At 37.9% G+C, this 24,834-nt stretch overlaps 1 protein-coding gene across 1 annotated transcript in view; it reads right to left on the reverse strand.

Annotated features, from left to right (window-relative positions):
- LOC124542147 overlaps nucleotides 1-24,834 on the reverse strand; it is a 52,956-nt gene that overhangs the window by 21,614 nt on the left and 6,508 nt on the right. The window lies entirely within an intron of this gene.

Below are 24,834 nucleotides of genomic sequence, written 5' to 3' on the forward strand. Positions count from 1 at the left end.
ATACCTCAATGATATTCTAATAAGCAGATATGTTATATCCATACTAAACAACAGAAAAAGCGTGCCGCGCCGGGGACCGTTTATTTTACATTTCGTTACAAGTAGAATGGATACCTTGATAAAAACAATAAGTAAAAGGGATAACTAGATGTTTTAATTACGCAAAACGTATTACTACGTAATTATGATGTATTATAACGTATTACTACGTAAAACGACTAAAGGCAAACGTCCCAATTAGGGCGTTTTCTTGTCTTCACTTTTTGCGCGTTAATAACATATCTGTTTACTACAACATCATTGGTATACCTGTAATAATTTGTAACTAACCTAACTGATATATTCTTAATGAATGACTTTAAAAATAAGGATTTTTTTCTTGTTTACCTTTAAATTAACTGAAATAAATTAGTGTCCCGTTTTGAGTCAAAAAATAAATAGTCACGTTAAGCATATTCCACCACGCTGAACGGGTTGGTGAATTCACATGTTCCACTAATCGTTGAAATAAGACACATGAAGGTTTCCTCGCGATGTTTTGATTCATCGCATAACATGAGATGAATTATAAACACAAGTTAAGCCCATACATATATATAGTGGCGCTTGCCTGGATTCGAACCCGAGATCATCGGTTAAGATGCACGCGATCATATATAAAAAAATCAAACTACTGATTGGATTGGATTTTGATTAAAATTTGATAAGATTCTTATCAAAGCTTAAACTCCAAGGCAGCATGAGATTTATTATAAACACAAATTAAGCACTAGAAAATAATTATTTTTTCTAACCACTAGGCCATCTCGGCTCAGCTCAGCATCAGACCAGGATTAACGTTTTATTGCATTACTAGATGGACCTCCCATATACTCCTCGAGAATTTAATTAGGTAAAAACATCATAGCCTAATAGGCTATTTGACAATGCGAAAAATAAAGAGTCAAATATTATAATCAGTATATATTATGAGTTTAAAAATGGTTATCTATTAACGAAAGTTGAAAATAATACTTAATTTATTCAAAAATGCATTTTTTTAAAACGTTCGTCACGTGACACAACGCTCCTGATTGGCCGGGCTAATTATGACGTCACTTGCTTGTTAACCTTCTTGGGCGTCTATATATGCCACAGATTAAAATACGGGCAAGTGACGTCACCCTATTGCAACGCCATATTATCCAAGTAGCGTTTCCGCGCGCTATTTAATATTATATATTTATTCTAAGTTATTTTTCGGCTAATATGTACTAGAAATAAAAAAGTCAAACTATATAAAATAACATAAAATGGATTTTAAAAATCAGTCAAATAGCCTATCGAAGTTAATAATTAAACTAGTATTTAGTACTCCCAATCAATAAAATATATTTTACCAAATATTCCATAATTACATAGATATACATACATATATAATTTACTTGGTGGTAGGGCTTTGTGCAAACCCGCCCGGGTAGGTACCACCCACTCATCAGTTATTCTACCGCCAAATAACGGTACTCAGTATTGTTGTGTTCCGATTTGAAGGGTGAGTGAGCCAGCCATACATAGAGTAAGACAGCGGTAAGCGAATTTGTTTTATGCTATGTATATACAATATTAACATATATACTTAAATATGTATAAACTAAATACAATACATAATTAGAAATAGTTACTGCACATGTCGTGACCGCGTTGAATGCCAACGAAAATGCTTGCAGTTATTTTCCGTCGTATCGCAATTCGGATTCTCGGAGCAAAAAAATAAACCACCCCCTTACGTCACCACTGTGCCTCCACTGGTGACGTAAGGGCTGATTCACTGTTATTTATAGTTGTTGGTGTTTTGTTTCATATATGTTTTTAACATATATAAAAAATCGATTCTTAATTAGGTTGGATGTTTTTGTTTCTTATTATATATTTTTAGGGTTCCGTACGTCTGAATACAAAAACGGAACCCTTATAGGATCACTCGTGTGTGTCCGTCCGACGCTTACAGTCAGTTATCTCCGAATCTATTAGACCGATTAAGTTGAAATTTGGTACACATATCAATTCCTGTAACCCAAATACAGAGATGTGACGTGAGCAGATGAAATCTGTATATGGGGGGTCATTTTTGGGGGGAAGAGGAAAATTAAAAAAAAAATTCTGAAAACTGCATCGTGTGGCATATCAAATGAAAGGTCTTGTTGAGAAGATCTTAAATGTATTTTTTTGTAATTTTAAAAATAAATTGTTTCCAAGTTATTCAAGAAAATAGACGAAAATTGACCATTCCCCCCCTTATTTTCGAAACTACTGAACCTAAAATTTTGTTAAATAACATGGTAAACCACTCAATATTGTGCGTACCAACTTACATTTGCAGGTGGAATGTGTGGGAGAACATATTTTTTAACTCCAATGTTAAGTTTTGTTGAATCGGTTTGTAGATGAATATTTATTGAAAAAATAAGCCCACAATGACCACAAGGTCAGATTTAAAAAAACATGGTAGGTAACATCTTACGGAACCCTCTTCACGCGAGTTCAACTCGCACTTGTCCCCTTTTTTTTATCATAGTTTGGCGTACGAGCATATGGGCCACCTAATGGTAAGTGGTCACCATCACCCATAGACAATGACGCTGTAATAAATATAATTATTCCTTACATCGTCAATGCGCCACCAACCTTGGGAACTAAGATGCTATGTCCCTTGTGCCTGTAGTTACACTGGCTCACTCACCCTTCCAACCGAAACACTGCGTACTGTTGTTTAGCTGTAGAATATCTGATGAGTGGATGGTACCTACAGAGGCGGGCTTGCGTAAAGCCCTACCACCAAGTAGGTATCGATTCAAAGTCGTTACAGACACCACCAAGAAACCTAACTAACCATCACCTATGCCATAAGGAGTAGAAAGTAACAGCCTGTAAATTTCCCACTGCAGAGCTAAGACCTCCTCTCCCATTAACGAGAGAGTGGAATGCACATGTGGCAAAATTTCCATCAAATTAGACACATGCAGGTTTCCTCACGATGTTTTCCTTCACCGCCAAGCACGAGATGAATTATAAACACAAATTAAGCATATGAATATACAGTGGTGCTCGCCTGGGTTTAAACCAGAAATCATCGGTTAAGATGCACGCGTTCTAACCACTGGGCCATCTCAGCTCATAAGGAGTATCTGTGCAAAACACAAGTGACACACAAACGTCACAACATTTTAAAATTTTAGTATGTGGATCATAATTTATCAATTTGCATATACGACCTTTGCATTTACGTAATGCTATGACTCATATATATATTTTAACGAAATTTAAGAGAAACAATGACGAATTCTGATCTAACACGATGAGACATATGTTTGCTTTGCTAATGTATATTTAATACAGAAAAAAATATGCACAAACTGTAAATTTCCCACTGCTGGGCTAAGGCCTCTTCTTCCTTTGAGGAGAAGGTTTGGAACATAACACCACGCTGTTCCAATGCGTGTTGATGGATTCACATGAGGCAGAATTTCGTTGGAATTAAACGCATGCAGGTTTCAACTTAAGCACATTCATAATCAGTGGTGCTCGCCTCGGTTTGAACCCGCAATCATCGGTTAAGATGCACGCGTTCTAACCACTGGGCCATCTCGACTCTTTTACACTCGCCCTAAATCGCACTTAGCCGTTTTTATTGTCCACCCCAATTGTAATATATATTTATAACTTTAGAAGTTACTAATGTGATATCGTAAATAAACAAATTCCGAAGTATATATAGTGACAGCCTGTAAATTTCCCACTGCTGGCATAAGACCTTCTCTTCCATAAAGGAGAGGGTTTGGAACATATTCCACCACTCTGTGCCAAAACGGGTTGGTGGAATGCACATGTGGTAGAATTTCGATGAAATTAGACACATGCAGGTTTTCTCGCGATGTTTTCCTTCACCACCGAGCACGAGATGAATTATAAACCCAAATTAAACACATATATATACAGCGGTGCTTGCCTGGGTTTGAACCCGAAATCATCGGTTAAGATGCACGCGTTCTAACCACTGAGTCATCTCAGCTATGTAGTATATATATTATCAGCATTTTACCCGTGCGAAGCCGGGGCGCGTCGCTAGTTAAACAAATAAACTAGGTCATGACACAATGCGTTCGATGAAATGCATTTTATTGTTACGATAGAATGTAACGAATAAAATGTATGAAAGATGTATTTTCATCAATATTTTTATCATAATTGGATTCATATATATATATATATGTCGGAGACGGTCATGAATTCCTTAGCGTAACGAAGCGCGGCACGAATCCCGCGAGGCGGCAGCACTATCGTTACGTCACGACGCGACTAACTTCGTGCTACGACGGAGCCTACCCGGTGGAGGCGCTCAGAGACGACTCACTTACGATTCCGCTCTCGTGAAGACCAGTACCTCCATCCTAGGAACTGTCATTCGCTTCGTTGCCAAGTGTGATACAGTGTGATACTGAATTAGTGTATTAAGTACTTTAAACGTAGAATAAACGTGTTCCTGTATTCGCGGTTTCCTCTTTGCTCGATCTCCCTAGTAATACGCCCCTATGATGCCTGACAATCGTACTGATGTCGCTGTCGATCCGACATCAGAAGTGGGATTCAATCGAGTAAATGAGAAACCAAATGAAGATAACATTCAAGCAAGTAAATGGCAGAAGATGCTCGAAATGCAAAATGAGCAAATGCGCGCGCTAATACAAGCACTGAATACACCGCGATCCAGCAACAACGTGACTCTGCCCGAGTTCAATCCTGACAAGCCAGAAGCGGACCCTCAATCGTGGTGTGCAACCGCAGACCTGTGCCTTTCGGACAACCCACTCGAAGGATCTCAGTTAATAGTCGCGCTCAACAAAGCTTTAAAAGGAACTGCGTCGACTTGGCTGTCACAAGTTACCTACTCCGGAATCACATGGCCTCAACTCAAAGAGCTTTTTTCAGCGAGGTTTGTTCCGACGGAGACCATCCCAGCTATCCTCATGCAGTTGAACACCAGCAAGCCTAACGAGGGAGAAAGCTACGCCGCCTATGCTAGCCGAGTACTGTCGTCATTGATGAATCGATTGAAGAATGCAAGTACTGAACAAATTGCGGTATCGGTTGTGCTAGCTCATTTGGCACAAATCGATACTAGATTACAACGACTTGCGTTCACTACCGAGATTTCTTCACGCCATGACCTACAGAAAGAATTACAAGCGTACTCATATTTGAAACGCAAAATGGAACAAGACGTAAACGACGCGGCGGACACTGCGCAGCGAGCCCGTATGTCAACGTTACCGCTCAAATGCTACGTATGCGGGAAACTCGGACACAAGCAAGTCGATTGTCGCTTCAGAGCGAAGGAAGTTAAGAAGCACCCCCTGCCAGTGACTACACCGGCCCGGTCAATTCAACAGTCAACACCGAAAGGAGCCCTCATCTGCTTCAAGTGCGGACAGCCGGGACACATCGCGACGCGCTGCGGGAGCGTCGCCCCTGCCGCTGCCTCCGCCACGTCAAGCGCCGTGCCCCGAGCTGAACGCTGAGTCGACCTGTGCATGGTCGAGCCTCCCTCAGGATTACTAACGCATTACAACGGTCAGTCAATATTTTTTCACTTTGATTCAGGAGCCGAGTGCTCGTTAGTACAAGAAAGTTGTACTAAGAATTTGTGTAGTAAACGTTTAAATAATTTTGTTAAGTTGTTAAGAGCACTGTACGAATGTTGTGTAGTATAGTGATTAACGAATATCCGACAGAAATCTTATTTCATGCCTTGTCTAATGAGTACCTATTTGCGTAGCGATATTATTATGATAGGTCGCGAGATTTTGTTTTCGGGTTTTGTTGTTAACATTGGAACGATCGAGCTTACTCCGACAAAAAGAAACTTTATTAATTCGTTTGCTACAAAACATGTCCCGATCTGTAAAAATAACTTTGACGAGATAAATACTGACATTTCAAACGAACGTAAACAATCACTTGTCGACATTTTCCTACTACACGCGTTAACACTTATGAGCTAGAAATTCGCTTAACAGATCCGAGTAAAACTATGCAAAGACGACCGTATCGTTGTTTAACGGAGAAACGAAAAGTAATGCAAGAAAGAGTAAATAAGTTATTAGAATCCAAAATTATAAGACCGAGTAATTCACCATTTACAAGCCCCACTCTATTTGTTGAAAAATCGAACGGTACAAAGAGCATGTATATTGATTACTACGAGCTGAACAAAAATACCGCCCGGATAGGTACCCCTTACCGTTAATGTCTGATCAGATTTCGCGACTTACCGACGCAAATATCTTCACAAAATTAGATTGCGCTAGTGGTTTCCATTTAATACTGGTTAATAAAGAATTAATTAAACAAACCGCGTTTGTAACGCCCGAAGGGCAGTACGAATTCTTAGCTATGCCTTTTGGTCTTCGTAACGCTATTTCAGGTTTTCAGCGTGCTTTGATGCTTGCGTTGGATGATTTAAGCTAAAGCTACATTGTAGTGTATGTTAATGACACTTTGATTATTTCGGAAACTGGAGAATAGGGCTTAGAGAGATTAAAAACGGTATTGGAGGTTTTATCTAAAGCAGGTTTCTCACTTAATTTCAAAATAATGTTCATTTTTAAAGACGCGTGTACAGTTCCTAGGTTTTGAAGTAAAGGCAATTGAAATTCGCATGTAAAAAAAAAACCGAAGCTTATCGCGGTTGAATCGAGCGATAAGTCGTGGCAGGATGCATTAAGCGACGTAAAGCTAGCGTTAAATGGTACAGTCAATAGGGTGACGAAAACGAGTCCACTCGAATTACTTATCGGTAAAGTCGCACGCACTCTTAATTTAAAGATTTATGACGATAATAAGGACGTAGATATCGAACGAGTCGGAGAAAACGCAGCTCTATCGATTTCAAGTGCGGCTCAGTATGACAAAAAACGGTTTGACAGTACAAGGCGAGGTTGAATAAGTTTTCTGTCGATGGCTTTGTGTTACAAAACAAAGAATTCAACCAAAATAAATAAGACCCAAAATTTGAAGGGCCACTTAAAGTTGTTGACGTGTTAGATGGGATACGCCATAAATTATGAGCACTAAACTGTAAACGTACTTACAAGTACGCGCATGATAGATTAGGTCGAATGCCCGAGGGCCAAGTACCACTGGAAGTTGAAGAAATTGAATTGAGTGATGACGGTAATGATGGTGCATCTTAGTTCGGCTGGTCGGACCGTACCAGTAGCCATTTCGTAGCCGTAGTCCGTTAGAAATCGGTATCTGCTTTAAGTAGTCCGTGGATACGCGGTGCGCGAGTGGCTCTGGCGGAGGTCGGGTCTTGTAGAGACCATAGACTCTGGGAGAGTCGGCATTGGTAGAATGCAAAAGAAAGAACACAAGGTGTGTTGGATGGGCTTATGGAAAAGCCACAGGCCACGAATAAGATTCATTGTTCAAGATTCATGTATAGTGAAGTCAGATCAAGTCCAGTAAATTTTAATGATTTAATGATTGTGGGTAGTGACACAAGCGGTACTTAGCTGCTCTAGCATTTCTGGTTGTCTTAATTGTAATTTCATTAGATGATTTGTTTCTTTCTGTTTTCTTTTGAAACTTAAATCATAATAAATCAAAATTGTTACATAAGCCAGGAAGTTTATTATAGTTCCATTACAATGCCAAGTTAGTTGTAATGTTTAGTGTCAGAAGTGGCCGAACGGTGTATACTGTGCTACGATTTCATTATTTCAGAATAACACACGGGGACGTGTGTAAAGCAGGATGGCCGTGTCGGAGACGGTCATGAATTCCTTAGCGTAACGAAGCGCGGCACGAATCCCGCGAGGCGGCAGCACTATCGTTACGTCACGACGCGACTAACTTCGTGCTACGACGGAGCCTACCCGGTGGAGGCGCTCAGAGACGACTCACTTACGATTCCGCTCTCGTGAAGACCAGTACCTCCATCCTAGGAACTGTCATTCGCTTCGTTGCCAAGTGTGATACAGTGTGATACTGAATTAGTGTATTAAGTACTTTAAACGTAGAATAAACGTGTTCCTGTATTCGCGGTTTCCTCTTTGCTCGATCTCCCTAGTAATACGCCCCTATGATGCCTGACAATCGTACTGATGTCGCTGTCGATCCGACATATATATATATTTATGTATATATGTTAAATAATTATGTACTTATATATTATGTATCTGTTTGTGTATATTTATGTATATTATGTATATGTATATTTATGTATAACATCGCAATGTATTGTATTATTAATATATATATTTATTATTATTACAAGCATCTATTGCTATGTATATATTTTAATATTTTCTTTTACTTCTGTGCACACCCTACTGACTACTCTCCTACACTATTCTGGGTTGGCTGGCAGAAAATGCTGTTATAGCGTTAAGTCCGCCCTTTGTACTTGTTTTTGTGCAATAAAGAATAATAAAAAAAAAAAAAAAAAAAAACTCTGAATACTTGGCGGTAGGGCGTTGTTCGAGACCGTTAGGTGGGTACGATCATTAGAGAATCTACCGCCAAACAGCAATAATTGATTATACAGACAATACAAAAGCGTGGAATTAATACTTGTTGACTTCCAGGCAATATACAGGGTTATTGGTAACTCGACGTATACCCGTTAGGAGGTGATAGGGGTAACTTATTGCAATAATTTTAACCCCCATATGCAACCCCCATATCCAAAAGTGACCGAAAGTTAGTCACCCATATCACCTCGTAACGGATATACGTCGAGTTACCAAAAACCCTGTATATTACGTACATATATAATTGTATTCAACTAAAATGACTTTGTATTTCATAATATTGAAATTAGTAACATCTGAGTTTCTCGCCGGTTCTTCTCGATAGAATCTACTTCCCAAGCCGTTCGTACCGTCAAATCAAATCAATCTATATTTTATTCAAGTAGGCTTTTACACAGTTCTTATAATTTCAATCACTCGCGTGCCTGTGCCCGCGTCTTCCTGCGTTTGATTTCAACAATAAAGTTATAGCTGTAGCCTAAGTTACTCTTTATTACATCAGCTACCTGCCAGAGAAAGTTTCATCAAAATCTGTACAGCCGTTTCAGAGATTAGCCGGACCATACAGGCATTGTAAAAAATGCTATGTCGGTATAAAGTTATTAATATGCATTTAGTAAAAATCTTTTATTTTAACATTACAAACAGACGTATTATATGTATATATACATATAGTATCGGCAAAATTAATGGACATATAAATTATAATATCATACGACCTAATATATTCGTCAATTCGACGCGTCGATTTTCATGCACTCGCTGTCTCGGGTCGAACTGACGCGGGAATCTATAGCGACGAATAGCGTCGAGTGGCGCGATAGGCAGCTGTTTCTATTGGTTGTGAATCGACAGTGATCGGTTTTATTGAATTTGCCGATGCTACACTAAGTAGTGTCGCACTGTACATAATCTTCGGTCGTCTATCGTGTCGCGTAAACAATAATACGAGATTACATGACGTCATATTGATATAATTAAATAGCCGGCTCTAATAAATACGGTCAAAGATCAACGTCATCGGTTTACATGACGCTTGAAATTAGGCTTTTGTTAAGGTTTTTTGATTGTAAACTCGCTGCGCCCGCGACCTTGTACGCGTTTGAATTTAACAAAAAAATATATTATTATAGCCTAAGTTACTCCCTATTATATCAGTTATCTGCCAGTGAAAGTCCCGTCAAAATCGATCCAGCCGTACCCGGAACAAACAGACAGAAAGACAAAAATTAATATGATAAATACTAAGACTATGAGGTAGTATTTTTAATTAATTTACAACTACCACGGGCTCACAGATGCCCGTGCCTTTTCAACCGACTTCCAAAAGGAGGAGGTTATCAATTCGTCTGTATTTTTTTTTTTTTTTTTTTTTTTTTTTTTTTTTTTTTTTTTTTTTTTTTTTTTTATGTTTGTTACCTCATAACTTTTCACTGGGTGGACCGATTTTGATATTTTTTTTTTTGTTTGAAAGGTAGTGCTTCCCGTGGGGTCCCATTTTTTTTATTTTTTTTTCCGATGATGGTATCTATGTGAAAACGACATAAGTCTTAAATTTGCATTATGTATATGCGCGACAAATAGGTGAATAACTGAAAATCACGTTAACCAATTTTGATAATTCTTTTTTTATTATAAAATATATACTTCAAGGGTAATTTGGTGAAAGTTTGGTAAGGTTCTGAGCACAGGATCCATGACAAAGTAACGGAACGGAAGGGAACGGAACAATTCTGAGGAGCACGTTAGCGATACTCGGTCGAATCTTTTATTTATAAGTTATTTGGATATTTGAGTCACCTTCCGTAATGTGGTTATGTTTATGTAATTATCATAGTCGAATATTATAATCAACCAGCTACCCACCCCGGCTTCGCACGGGTGCAATACTGATACTAAATATACTACAGAATTTGTTTATATACGACATCACATCGCAAACTTCTAAAATTATCAGTGTTTCTTTACTATATTGTTCATGTATTATGTACACAAGCCTTCCCCTTGAATCACACTATCTTTTAAAAAAAAACCGCATCAAAATCCGTTGCGTAAATTTAAAGATATAGGGACAGAGAAAGCGACTTTGTTTTATACTATGTAGTGATGGAACTCCTATACGGCTCGCAGTTAGGGTGCGATATGGGGCAAAATTTCTTATTATCTTTAATCAAATTTTGTGTATGTTATGTGATGTCATATGATGTACGAAATATAGTTGGTCTTTTTCAAAGTTTTTTTGCTGAGTTCGATTACAGCTCTTTCGAGGGATCCTTGTAGTTTACGCCGCGTGACGTATTAAATCCGCATTTTCGAAAGTCTATTTTTGCTTTATTCGCAAGTTTCCTTTGAAATTGTCCTCGAAGTAGTTTCTGACTCATATAAACGGAACGCTTAATCTATCCATATTAAAAAAAATTAGTTAGTCAACATCAGCTTCACTTAAAATCAAAAAATAAATAAAATTTTAACAAAAAGAAAAACCGACTTCAAACAAAACACTATTTTAAAACAAATGAATATGCACGAAAAAGTAATAAAAATAATTGCGTATTCAACATATTTTTTAGAGTCTTCCTAAGTTAAATGAAATGAAAAATATTAGACTACTTAAAAGTCGATTAACGATTATATCATGTAGTTATAATTATTGTTATATTTGGAGTCGGTGTCAGCCAATAAAACCCTACAGTATATCTATCAAAAAACAATACGAGAATACTTTAACAAATATGTTTTTTACAAATTACCTTTTACACAATAATATACTGGATCAATCAAGGGGCTCGTATCGCTTCTTTCTTTTGATTGTTGGGGCAAGGGCACCGTGGCTGACACCGGCTCCAAATATACCAATAACTATAACTACATGATATAATCGTTAATCGACTTTTAAGTAGTCTAATATTTTTCATTTCATTTAACTTAGGAAGACTCTTAAAAAATATGTTGAATACGCAATTATTTTTATTACTTTTTCGTGCATATTCATTTGTTTTAAAATAGTGTTTTGTTTGAAGTCGGTTTTTCTTTTTGTTAAAATTTTATTTATGTTACAATTTTGTCAAACATTTATAAATTTTGGCGTTATCTTATATTTTTACTGATCATCAGCAGATCTTCGCTGGACTAACGAGCTTGTCGTCTTCTTGGAAGACGTGACCCACACTGACATTTATTTTTTATTTTTAAACAGTGATACATACATACACGTCCAACAGAAAAACTGAAACTAGGACTCGAAATCCAAAGCAATATAACCCAACTAATGGACACTAGAGGCGTCTGATAGTAAACATATAATCCATACCGACACTATGTAAGCCGAGGCTTATCACTATCAGAGAGGCGGAAACGTGTATGACCTCATACATTCAACCTTCGCCCATAAACAAGGATTCTTTTTAATAAAAAAAAAATGGGTCACTTGTACTACTTATCCTGAATAATTATGACATTTTTTGAATTTAGGTAAAGCTGAGATGGCCCAGCGGTTAGAACGCGTGCATCTTAACCGATGATTGCGGGTTCACACACAAGCACCACTATATATATATGTGCTTAATTTGTGAAGGAAAGCATCATGCGGAAACCTGCATGTGTCTCAGTTCATCGAAATTCCACCAAATGTGCATTCCACCAAATCTCATTGTAACAGCGTGGTGTATGTTCCAAACCCGCTCCTTAATGGAAGAGGAGGCCTTATCCCAGAAGTGGGAAATTTACAGGCTGTTTACTTTACTTTTTACTATATTTTTAGGTAAAGATTAAGATTCTGCTTACTTGGTTTCATGCTAATCCGGTTACTCTACCGCCAAACAACAGTACTCAGTATTGTTGTGTTCCGGTTTGAAGGGTGAGTGAGCCAGTGTGACTACAGGCACAAGGGACATAACATCTTAGTTCCCAAGGTTGGTTGCGCAATGACGATGTAAGGAATAGTTAATATTTCTTACAGCGTCATTGTCTATGGGCGATGGCGACTACTTACCATCGGGGGCCTATATGCTCTTGGCACCACTTCTCACATAATCAACCACTTAACACCACTAATCAAGGGTGGGTGAACGTAACTAAAGGAACTTTGAAGGTACCATTCTTAAATTCAATCTATAAGTGAATCGACGAGATATTAAGTTGTTTTTTTTTTGTGTAATTTAATGTTAATAAATCCATTCCAAAAGTATAAGTTGCTTTATACTTTTCTTATACTTTTGGCTAAGGGTCTTATCCTATGCACAAGTACCCTTTTTCTCTGGTAAAGTTGTAAATCAACAGTACACAAATTATTACAAGAAATTTTTAAACCAGTGTGGGCCACCCCTTCCAAGAGGTCGAACTTGGAGTCCATCATCAAAGTTCAGTAAAGTAAAACTTTAGGTCCCCGAAATGTATTAGAGTTAAATATAAATACGGACAATCATATCATGGTATGGACATGTAATGCGGAGGAATGAGGAACACATTGTGAGAAAGGCCTTGAGCATGGATGTGGATGGATATAGAGGTAGAGTACGACCAAGGAAACGATGGATAGATTGTGTGAAAGACGATATGGCTAGAAAGAATGTTACTTGTGAGATGACGTCTGACAGAGAAGTATGGAAGGAGAAGACATGCTGTGCCGACCCCAAATAAAATTGGGATAAGGGCAGGAGAATGATGATGAATGATGACGGACAAGTGTAGGATGGAAGAAATCTTGGAAGATTATCACCTAGAGCCTTCAACTATAGTCACTCATCCAGAACGACATCGTCACAATTGCAAAAATCTCTAAAATGACTTTTTCGTTCCAAACGATCTCATTTCGTACATACATTCTAGAATTATTGTTTCAATAGTTTTTGATAGATACATCTATCACCGCGTCTCGGCAAACGTAGTGTAGGACTTCATCGGGCACGGTGGAGTGACGATACACACAAGGCGGCTGGCAGGAACTGGATGCGAGTAGCCCAAGAACGATCTCAGTGGCGTGCAATTGGAGAGGCCTGTGTCCAGCAGTGGACGGAAATGGGCTGATGGATTGGATTGGTTCAGTATACACAGACACGTGTCACATACAATAACTAATCGTTTCCCGAGGCTTCACTTGCCTTTTAGGGGTTACTTGTAACGTGTTAGGCAAGAAATGTAGCCTGTGACCTTCCTTTGAGTTTTAGTTTGCTCCTTATCAGATTTCATCGAATTCGTTTCGGCGGTTTGTTAGTGAAAGTGCGAGACAGGCAGAGTTTCTTTCACGTTTATAATATTAGTATATATAATAGCCCTTTATTTCGAACATTGTTGTTATCTGTGTGTGCATAGTTCGCACGGCAACATCACTATTACTAAACATACTACAGGATTTGTTTATTTACGACATCACATTAGAAACTTCTAAAATTATCAGTGTTTCTTTACTATATTGTTCATGTAATTATATAGAATTACAGTTCAATACAAACAAAATCAAAATACACTTTATTCAAGTAGGCTTTAACAAGCACTTTTGAATAACTAAGTGAAGCTCCCACCGGTTCGGAAAGTATATTCTACCGAGAAGAACCGGCAAGAAACTCAGTAGTTACACTTTTTCAACATTTAAGAAAATACAATCATATTAGTTAAATACAATTATATATGTGTGTAATGTATCCTGCCTGGAAGTCAACAGGTATTAATTTCACGCTTTTTTATCATGTATAAAATCTTGTATTGAATAATTTGCCTTTTTTAGCAATGTATTTTTTACAGACGATTTGAATTTACGAAACGGCAAAGTTAAAAATGTCTGCGGAATTTTATTACGCGCACACGAAGTCGAAGGCACAGCCTAGTGATTGATACAAATCTGCCAATGAGAGAATACCAAACGGAATGATATCTCTATTTCGTTATCTTCTTATAAAATCATTAACCGATGTCAACATATATATTCTCAAAGGAGTTAGGAGATATTTCAGTGACTCCAGTATTTTTCCGAGGTGTCATTGTCCGCGGCAGAGACGTTTAGTTTCACGAATATAAAGCCAATAACCGTATCTTGGCTTCAAGCCATCGAGCATGGCTCTTGTCATCTCGTGACAGAATTAATTTACGCATAGCTTTTGGAAACAACGAATACGGCACGAATATAGATATACTATGTCGCCGTAGCGGAGTGAGCCTGTGGTCAGAACGCGGGCATCTTAACCGATGATTGCTTCAAACCCAGGCAAGCACCACTGTATATTCATATGCTTAATTTGTGTTTGTAATTCAGCACGTGCTCGGCGGTGAAGGAAAACATCTACCGAGAAGAACCGACAAAAATCTCAGTAGTCACTCTTTTTCAACATTTACAAAATACAAAGTCGATACAATTGTTGTTTATACAACAACAACAATTGTTAGTTAATACGATTATTTAAATTAATATATCCTGGAAGTCAACAGGTATTATTTTTTCATTTCTTCAGGCTCATTTTTTCTTATAATATTATTAATCTTTACGTAATAAATGAATGGTCCCATATCGTCTGAGAAAACACGCTCGTATTCAACAAATCCACGTACAGTGGCGACACGACTTAGACGTAACATCGGCAAAATTCGTAAAACCGATCACATCCGAATTAAGTACGCCATCCCAAATTATCAATATTTATTTCTTACGTGAATATGATCTTTACACAAACGTAACAACTTGTAATATCATACGACCTTAATATATTCGTCAATTCGACGCGTCGCTTTACACGCACTCGCTGTCTCGGGTCGAACTTTACTTGGTGGTAGGGCTTTGTGCAAGCCCGTCTGGGTAGGTACCACCCACTCATCAGATATTCTACCGCCAAATAACAGTACTCAGTATTGTTGTGTTACGGTCTGAAGGGTGAGTGCAACTACAGGCACAAGGGACATAACATCTTAGTTCCCAAGGTTGGTGGCACATTGACGATCTAAGGAATAGTTAATATTTCTTACAGCGTCATTGTCTATGGGTAATGGTGACCACTTACCATCAGGTGGCCCATATGCTCGTCCGCCAACCTATACCATAAAAAAAAAATAGAACTGACGCGGGAATCTATAACGACGAATAGCGTCGAGTGACGCGATAGGGAGCTGTTTCTATTGGTTGCGTCGGCCGATGCTACATTCAAGTACGTCCGTCAAATTTTACGCAACGATTTCACTGTTAAGGACAAATTCTCCGCGACCTCGAACGAGTCCAGAATTTGGACCGTTTGGCGTAAAAATATCCTGTGTGGGTGGTACCCAAACAAACGTGCCAGCATCCGTTTGTATTATACTAATAGTAGCCAGCGGCTTAACTCGCGTTTTAGTGTGCTGTTTATCATGTGTTTAGAACAGTGGTTAGAACGCGTGCATCTTAACGGATGATTGCGGGTTCAAACCCAGGCAAGCATCACTGATTCATGTGCTTAATTTGTCTTTATAATTCATCTCGTACTCAGCGGCGAAGGAAAACATCGCGAGGAAACCTGCATGTGACAAATTTCATAGAAATTCTGCCACATGTGTATTCCACCAACCCGCATTGGAACAGCGTGGTGGAATATGTTCCAAACCTTCTCCTCAAATGGGAGAGGAGGCCTTTAGCCCAGCAGTGGGGATTTACAGGCTGTTGTTGTTGTTTGTTGTTGTAGGCAAAAAAGTAGCCCATGTCCATCCTTGGAGTTCAAGTTTGCTTCACACCAAATTTCATCGAATTCGGCTCATCGGTTTGGTCGTGACAGACCAACAGACAGACAGTCAGACAGAATTACTTTCACATTTATAAGACTAAATATAGGTTCTTAATGTTACCCATTAAGACCTACGCAGTGTACCGAGTTACTGATGGTAAATTTATGGCATAGGGGGTTGTATATATGACACACTAGTTGAAATATTTATATATTGAACTGAGCTGATTCCGAGGTTCTGAGATCAAACCACAAGTGGGGATATTAAAAGTTATAAGATTGTTACAACAACAATAACTACGACAGCCTGTAAATTTCCCACAGCTGGGCTAAACCCTAAGATATTTTAAGGTTACAGTTAAATTAGTTAAATATGTATAACTATGTAATCTAACTTGAATATATGTTGTCTTAATAGTATTAGGCACAATACCGGTCTTTGTGGCGATCTCTGGTGGAGACCCATGTACCAGTTTACTTATCAACGGTTGAAATATTGATAATGAGGTATAGTATTATGTAGGCGAGAGTTTGAATGGATGCATGTTACGACTCAATCTCGCGGTACCGAATGAACGGATCTGAATGAAATTTGGCACAGATAATCATCTGGAGAGCACATTGGTTTTTTACGAACAAATGTTTAGATAACAGATGTAACTAACTTTAATTTTTCTTTTCTTTCATCCTTTGCTTTTTAAATTTCGTAGCGAGCAATAGATGTTCATTATGATATAAACGCAATTATTGAATTTCTATTAATAAAAAGTGTGCTGTAATGTGCCCAGTATGTGCTATGATTTTGAGTAAATTATTTTTTTTTCAAGCGGCACATCTTACCACATACTGAGCACAGAAGAAGAAATTTTAGCACATCTATTCTTTTAAAAAAAAAATTGATTACATTTAAAAAAATTTATTTCTTGTAAAATTGCAAAATCATTATATCGACACATGACAGCACATGTCGAGAATATCACGGCACGATTTTAATAAATTCGATAAAGTAAAGTAGCGGTGCTAACAGGCCTTGAAAAAAGGGACCTCCTCATAAAAAATATATTTTTTGAGTAATTTTTTTTTCAAGCGGCACATCATAGAACATACTGGGCACATTTCAGCACACTTTTTTTAATCGAAATTCAAAAACTGAAATGTCATCATAATAGACATGAGCAATAGTTATTACAATTCGCATGTATTAACTAATTTAACTATGTTCAATTCATATTTTTATATATTTCAATAATTAATGTTCAAGACTGTTTATTGCATAAATAAGTATGAGTTTGAAAAAGATTCCGTACTGAAACACAATCATCCATATGCATATAGCATCGTAATTCATTGTGTTTCAGCGTCCGAAATACACATGAGTCAGAATACTAAGAAATAGATCGCAACGCGAATTATATATCGTAACGAGCCCAGGAATCATTGTCAAAGTCGTGAAGTGGTGCGCGCGCAGGTGACAACGTGTATACGAGCGCGCGTGTGTGTGTGTCTACACACACACTGACAAGCCGCTAATAACCTACGGTCATTATGGTATACTAGCAAACCGCCCCGGCTTCGTATGGGTGCAATACTTGTACTATATATACCGTGGAAAGTCATAGCTTTGTATCATTAGATTATACAAACCGCTACACATATATTACTTTCGTACTTATATCACGTAGGATTAGACACTTTTGGAATAGGCTATTTGACAATGCGAAAAATAAATTGTGAATTATTGTAATCAGTGTATATTATGACTTTCAAAATGGTTTAGATATTTTAAAGAGTAATTATTAGTTAAAGAGGGAAAGAGGGGGTGAGGACCCGATTATTTTTCTATGCACCAGAGCCCTTCCTTGCCTAGCTACGCCACTGACGACGTTGATGCTCTAAGCCATGATCCTTCTTCACAGGAGGCGACTTTAGGGCGGGTTTATTCTGATCCCTTAAGTTGGTTCTCAATAACTAAGCTTGACATCATCAGATTTGCATGTAATAGCGATCCTGGAGGATACCGCTGCTTTTTAAATGGATTTTCCGGTGTACTAAACCACAACCTTGGTCTCTGGTGAGTCACACATAGCTCGCTCCCCCCCCCCACACTTTAAAAGGAGGAAAAGCACATTTTGAAAGAAAAGGCTTGGGTATTTTGACTCGCCTTTCGCTCGAGGATACTGTAGAGGCCATTGGGGCCCAAGAGCATAACATATCGAAAAATAACGTGACTGCGTATTGGTCACCAGCGTTAAAACTGGTCAAACGTCGAGGAACGGTTAAAACGATCTTTATCTAGCTTTGGATGACGATTTAAAAGTGATGTTAAGAGCCGACTCGAATAAAGAAACTTTTGATTTTATTTTTTTCTGTTTATTTTATGGTATAGGTTGGCGGACGAGCATATGGGTCACCTGATGATAAGTGGTCACCATCACCCATAGACAATGAAGCTGTAAGAAACATTAACCATACCTTACATCGTCAATGTGCCACCAACTTTGGGAACTAAGATGTTATGTCCCTTAGTTACTAGCTCACTCACCCTTCAAACCGAAACACAACAATACTGAGTACTGTTATTTGGCGGTAGAATAACTGATGAGTGGGTGGTACCTACCCAGACGGGCTTGAACAAAGCCCTACCACCAAGTAAATAAAAGTAAGGGGTAGTCCCCGGAACTAGATCACTGGTATAAAGCTATATTAGTGATTGCTATGAGGCAGTACAGTAGTAAACATTAACAACCTGTAAATTTCCCACTGCTGGGCTAAGGCCTCATCTCCTTTTGAGGAGAAGGTAAGGATTCATTCATTCACATGCAGCACAATTTCGTTTAAATTAGATACATGCAGGTTTCCTCACGATGTTTTCCCTCAACGAATATGAGATGAATTATAAACAAAAATTAAGCACATGAATATTTAGCGGTGCTTGCCTGGGCTTGAACCCGCAATCATCGGTTAAGATGCACGCGTTCCAACCACTGGGCCATATCGGCCAATAACTTAACGAGAACCATTAGAAACGGATAAACACATGACATAACACCAGTGAGTGACATCACGTCAGTCAATCAAATTTATCTCGAGAGAAATCTTAAAATAACTACGAAAACGACACACAGATACGCTGTACGTGTGTGCGTTATACGTCTACACACACGTATACACACATTGGTGTGAATTGATATGTTTGTGTGTGTGTATTGATGAATGGGAATGCCAGGATTGGTACGATTGCTATTTTTTTAATAGGCTATTTGACTGGTTTGTAAAATCCATTTTATATTATTTAGTAGAAGTAAGGGAACCTAGTAAAAGTTGAGTTCTTTATTTCTAGTACATATAAAAATTCCATATTTAAATAGCGCGCGAAAACGCTACTTGGACAACATGGCGCTGCAATGGGGTCGGTGACGTCACTATCCTGTATTTTAATCTGTGGTACATATAGTAGAAAAGCAAAGTTTACAAGAAAGTGACTTCTTCATAAGCCCGGCCAATCAGGAGCGTTTTGTGTCACTTGACAAACGTTTAAAAATTATGTACACTGATTACAATAATTCACAATTTATTTTTCGCATTGTCAAATAGCCTATTGTACCGAATTGTTCTGGATAATTCCAAGCCACAGAAATCAAAATCAAAATATACCTTATTCAAGTTATTTACAAAGACTTTTGAATCGTCATTTAACAATCAAGTGAAGCTACCACCGGTTCGTAAAGTCGATGCTACCGAGAAGAACCGGCAAGAAACTCAGTAGTTACTCTTTTTCAACATTTAAAAAGTACAGTCATGTTAGTTAATTACAATTATATAATGCATGTAATATATCCTGCCTGGAAGTCTACAAGTATTAATTCCACGCTTTTCCATCGTCTGTAAAAGCTTGTAGTCAATAATATGCTTTCTTTACCAATGTATTTTTACAAATTATTTAAATTTAAGAAACGGCAAAGTTAAAAATGTCTGTGGAATTTAATTATACAAACGAGTAGATCAATAAAACCTATCATTGTCACATACATTACTCTGATCCCAATGTGAGTAGCTAACGCACTTGTGTTGTGGAAGATCAGAAGTAACGACGGCACAAACACCCAGACCCGAGACGACGTAGACAACTAATGGTAATCTACATCGACTCGGCCGGACGAACCCGGGACCTCGGAGTGCCGTACCCATGAAAACCGGTGTACACGCCACTCGACCACGGAGGTCGTCGAAATGATAACGTTTAATTGATAAATAACAATATTAAACTCTATATATGTATGTTATGATGATGTTATATATGTAATAGGTGCAATACTGATACTTAATACATATTTGACGACCTCTATGGTCGAGTGGTGTGTACACCGGTTTTCATGGGTACGCTACTCTGAGGTCCCGGGTTCGATTCCCGGCCGAGTCGATGTAGATTACCATTAGTTTTCTATGTTGTCTTGGGTCTGGGTGTTTGTGGTACCGTCGTTACTTCTGATTTCCATAACACAAGTGCTTCAGCTACTTACATTGGGATCAGAGTAATGTATGTGATGTTGTCTCATATTTATTATTATATATACAACTGAATTTGTTCATTTACGACATCACATTAGAAACTTCTAAAACTATCGATACTTGATAACTATATTGTCCATGTATTATATACAAAAACCTTCCTCTTGAATCAATCTATCCATTAAACAAAACTGCATCAAAATCCGTTGCATCATTGCAAACATCTAAGCATAGGGACAGACAGTGGTAAGCGACTTTGTGTTATACTATGTAGTGACTAGCGACCCGCGCCGACTTCGCACGAGTGCAATGATACTAAATATACTACAGAATGTGTTTATATACAAAATTCACAGCTATTTCATTTAGTTCAGGAGTTCATCATATCAGATCATATATGTTATATATGTTTATTGTAATATAGTATAATTTTTTTGTTTCTTTTAACCCTTTTTTTGTATCAATTCATTTTTTATTGTTAATTTTTTTTTATGTTTTTTTTGTGTGAATGTTAATAGTAATTTAAGTTGTTTTTTATTCTTTGTTTAACTTTTTTATTTTCTTTCTAATTTTGAAGAAACTTATATATATTTTTTATAATTTTTGTACGGTCCCAAATAAAAGTGTCTTTATTTCTATATTGGTCTATATAAATGCACAATGTATTTGAGGTACTTAATTGAATAAGGATTAATGCTGCATTGCTATTGAGGAAACCTGCATGTGACATAGAAATTCATCCACATGTGTATTCCACCAACCCGCATTGGAACAGCGTGGTGGAATATGTTCCAAACCGGAGAGGAGGCCTTTAGCCCAGCAGTGGGGAATTTACAGGCTGTTGTTGTTGTTGTTGGGCTACCTAATATCACAATCTTGACAAACACTCAAATATGGGCGTTTCGTCCAAAATCGTTCAAAAAAATTCTTGGAAAATCATGATCTATTTCTACCAACACCAAAATACAACACAAATCCTGACATTCTTCGTCAATAACATCACAAGCGTCACGCGCCGGTTTTGTCACAGACAGCAAGTCTCATACGATACAGGAATAAAACGTACACGTGGTCGATGTGGCGAGTTGGTTGTATATTTGATCAAATGTTGGACCAAATATTCGTTTCTAACTAAAGTTGTCTTAGATTTTCGCGATTATTACACATTGAAACAAAACTAGTTTTAACGGATTTGAATCGAGTATATTAATTATTTTTATCATCCCGACGTTTCGAGCACTTTACAACGTTCGTGGTCACGGGTAGACTGAGGTGACATTTGTCTATTTGAAGTACAAAAGAAATATTATTTACAACTACCGCGTTAAAACTAGTTGTATGTCAACGTTTCTAACTACGTGACCCGTGACTTCGAATTAATCAAATTGGTTATTGATCAGTTCACACAAATAGATTTTAATATAACTCATTAAAAGTAGTACTAATTTACTCCTTATTACACGAGCTATCTGCTAGTGAAAGTTACGTTAAAATCGATACAACCGTTCCAAATTCGGAACAAAAAGACAAAACAGACGACGTATATATATACTTAGGCATTTAGTAAATAGGATAATTTTAATATTACAAACAGACACTATTATAAACAAGCCTATAGTGCCAATGGTGTTGGTACAACAACAACAGCCTGTAAATTCCCACTGCTGGGATAATGGCCTCCTCTCCCTTTGAGGAGAAGATTTGGAACATATTCCACCACGCTGTTCCAATGCGGGTTGGTGGAATACACATGTGGCAGAATTTCAATGAAATTTGTCACATGGAGGTTTCCTCACGATGTTTTCCTTCACCACTGAGCACGAGATGAATTATAATAAAGACAAATTAAGCACATGAATCAACGGTGCTTGCCTGGATTTGAACCCGCAATCATCGGTTAAGATGCACGCGTTCTAACCACTGGGCCATCTCGACTCGTGTTGGTACCATTTACCATAAGACATAACACCAATGGAAGAAGACTTTGTAAATACTGCAAGCATAACCTAGACACGCGTGTTACATTGGCCACAATGGCCGATTGGACTAACGCTGGCGCATCAATTACCGATACTGGTCTAAATATTGGCTGTTTTATTTGTTTGCACACTTGGACGGGTGTTGGACGATTGGTCAGTTGTTTAGATAAGATCGCGTCTTAAGGGGAAATCTGTCATGTGCTTCTCGTTATTTCATGTTGTAATCTAATTTAATCAAACTAAATTGGCTGTTGTATTTCAACTAGCTTGTATTCTATGGGTTTGGTTGGTTTATTATGTACAGTTGTGAGAGCTGAGATAGACCAGTGGTTAGAACGTGTGCATCTTAACCAATGATTTCGAGTTCAAACCCAGGCAAGCACCACTATATATATGTGCTTAGTTTGTATTTATAATTGCCAGTGTGATTACAGGCACAAGGGACATAACATCTTAGTTCCCAAGGTTGGTGGCACATTGACGATGTAAGGAATAGTTAATATTTATTACAACGTCATTGTCTATGGGTGATGGTGACAACATATAAAAAAAATCTAATGTTCAGCGGTGAAGGAAAACATGGCGAGGAAACCTGCATGTGTCTAATTTCATCGAAATTCTGCCACATGTGCATTCCACCAACCCGAATTGGAACAGCGTGGTGGAATATGTTCCAAACCCTCTCATTAGTGGGAGAGGAGGCCTTAGCCCAGCGCTGGGAAATTTACAGGCTGCTGCTAATATATACAATGGACATTTTACAGGGCAGTGACGAAATTTTTAGATTATAGAATACCTAAGAGTAAGATAGCGTACTTAATTCGGATGTGATCGGTTTTACGAACTTTGCCGATTTTCGAATACGTGTCGTAGTATAACGACGATATATATGTCATAGGACGACCTCCATGGGCGAGTGGTGTGTATACCGGTTTTCATGGATACGCCACTCTGAGGTCCCGGGTTCGATTCCCGGCCGAGTCGATGTAGATTACCATTAGTTTTCTATGTTGTCTTGGGTCTGGGTGTTTGTGGTACCGTCATTACTTCTGATTTCCATAACACAAGTGCTTCAGCTACTTACATTGGGATCAGAGTAATGTATGTGATGTTTTCTCATATTTATTTATTTATTTATAACCAAAATGAAGAAGGTGGCTGGAAAGGAATGGATCAGAGAGAGAAGAGCAAGAGACAGAGAAAAGTGGAAATCTTTGGAGGAGGCCTGTGTCGAAAGACGAGCTGTTGCAGTAAATAATCACCCGCACGCCGTTAACTTAGAATAATTACATATATAATAAACGTTTAGATATAATTAGATTAAGTTATAGTAAAGTTATGTTTTGTGGGTTTACAGAATAAGAAGAATAATTCTTTATTTACAACAACACACTACACATAATTTCTATACTAAGACAATACAGCTGAAGATGTACATATTATTTAGATGAGAAAAAAAAACAAAAGATAATTAGTTATTAGCTAGATTTATTTATTTATTTTATTTTATACAACCAAAATGCCAGCAAATAGACACTGGCTCGGCTCGAATGGGATTCCGATTATTTCTTTGTATACTAACAGATACAAATCGCTCGCTATAAATTACACGATGATGTGTACAATGCAAGAACCTTCGCGCGAGTGCCAACAGCTACAGAAAGGTCCGACTCATTCGTTCATTAACTGACATAATATTTTTTTATACACAAGTGAGCTGAGATGGCCCAGTGGTTAGAACGCGTACATCTCAACCGATGGTTGCGGGTTCAAACCCAGGCAAGCACCACTATATATATATATGTGCTTAATTTGTGTTCATAATTCATCTCGTGCTCGGCGGTGAAGGAAAACATCGTGAGGAAACCTGCATGTGACAAATTTCATCGAAATTCTGACACATGTGTATTCCAGCAACCCGCATTGGAACAGCGTGGTGGAATATGTTCCAAACCCTCTCCTTAATAGAAGAGGAGGCCTTATCCCAGCAGTGGGAAATTTACAGGCTTTACTTTACTTTATACTCAAGTTGCGTCACAATATATTTACAACAATATTAAATAATAAATCAATATGAGACAACATCACATACATTACTCT

Source organism: Vanessa cardui, chromosome 30 (genome assembly GCF_905220365.1).
Source record: "Vanessa cardui chromosome 30, ilVanCard2.1, whole genome shotgun sequence".
Classification (NCBI taxonomy): Eukaryota; Metazoa; Arthropoda; class Insecta; order Lepidoptera; family Nymphalidae; genus Vanessa; species Vanessa cardui.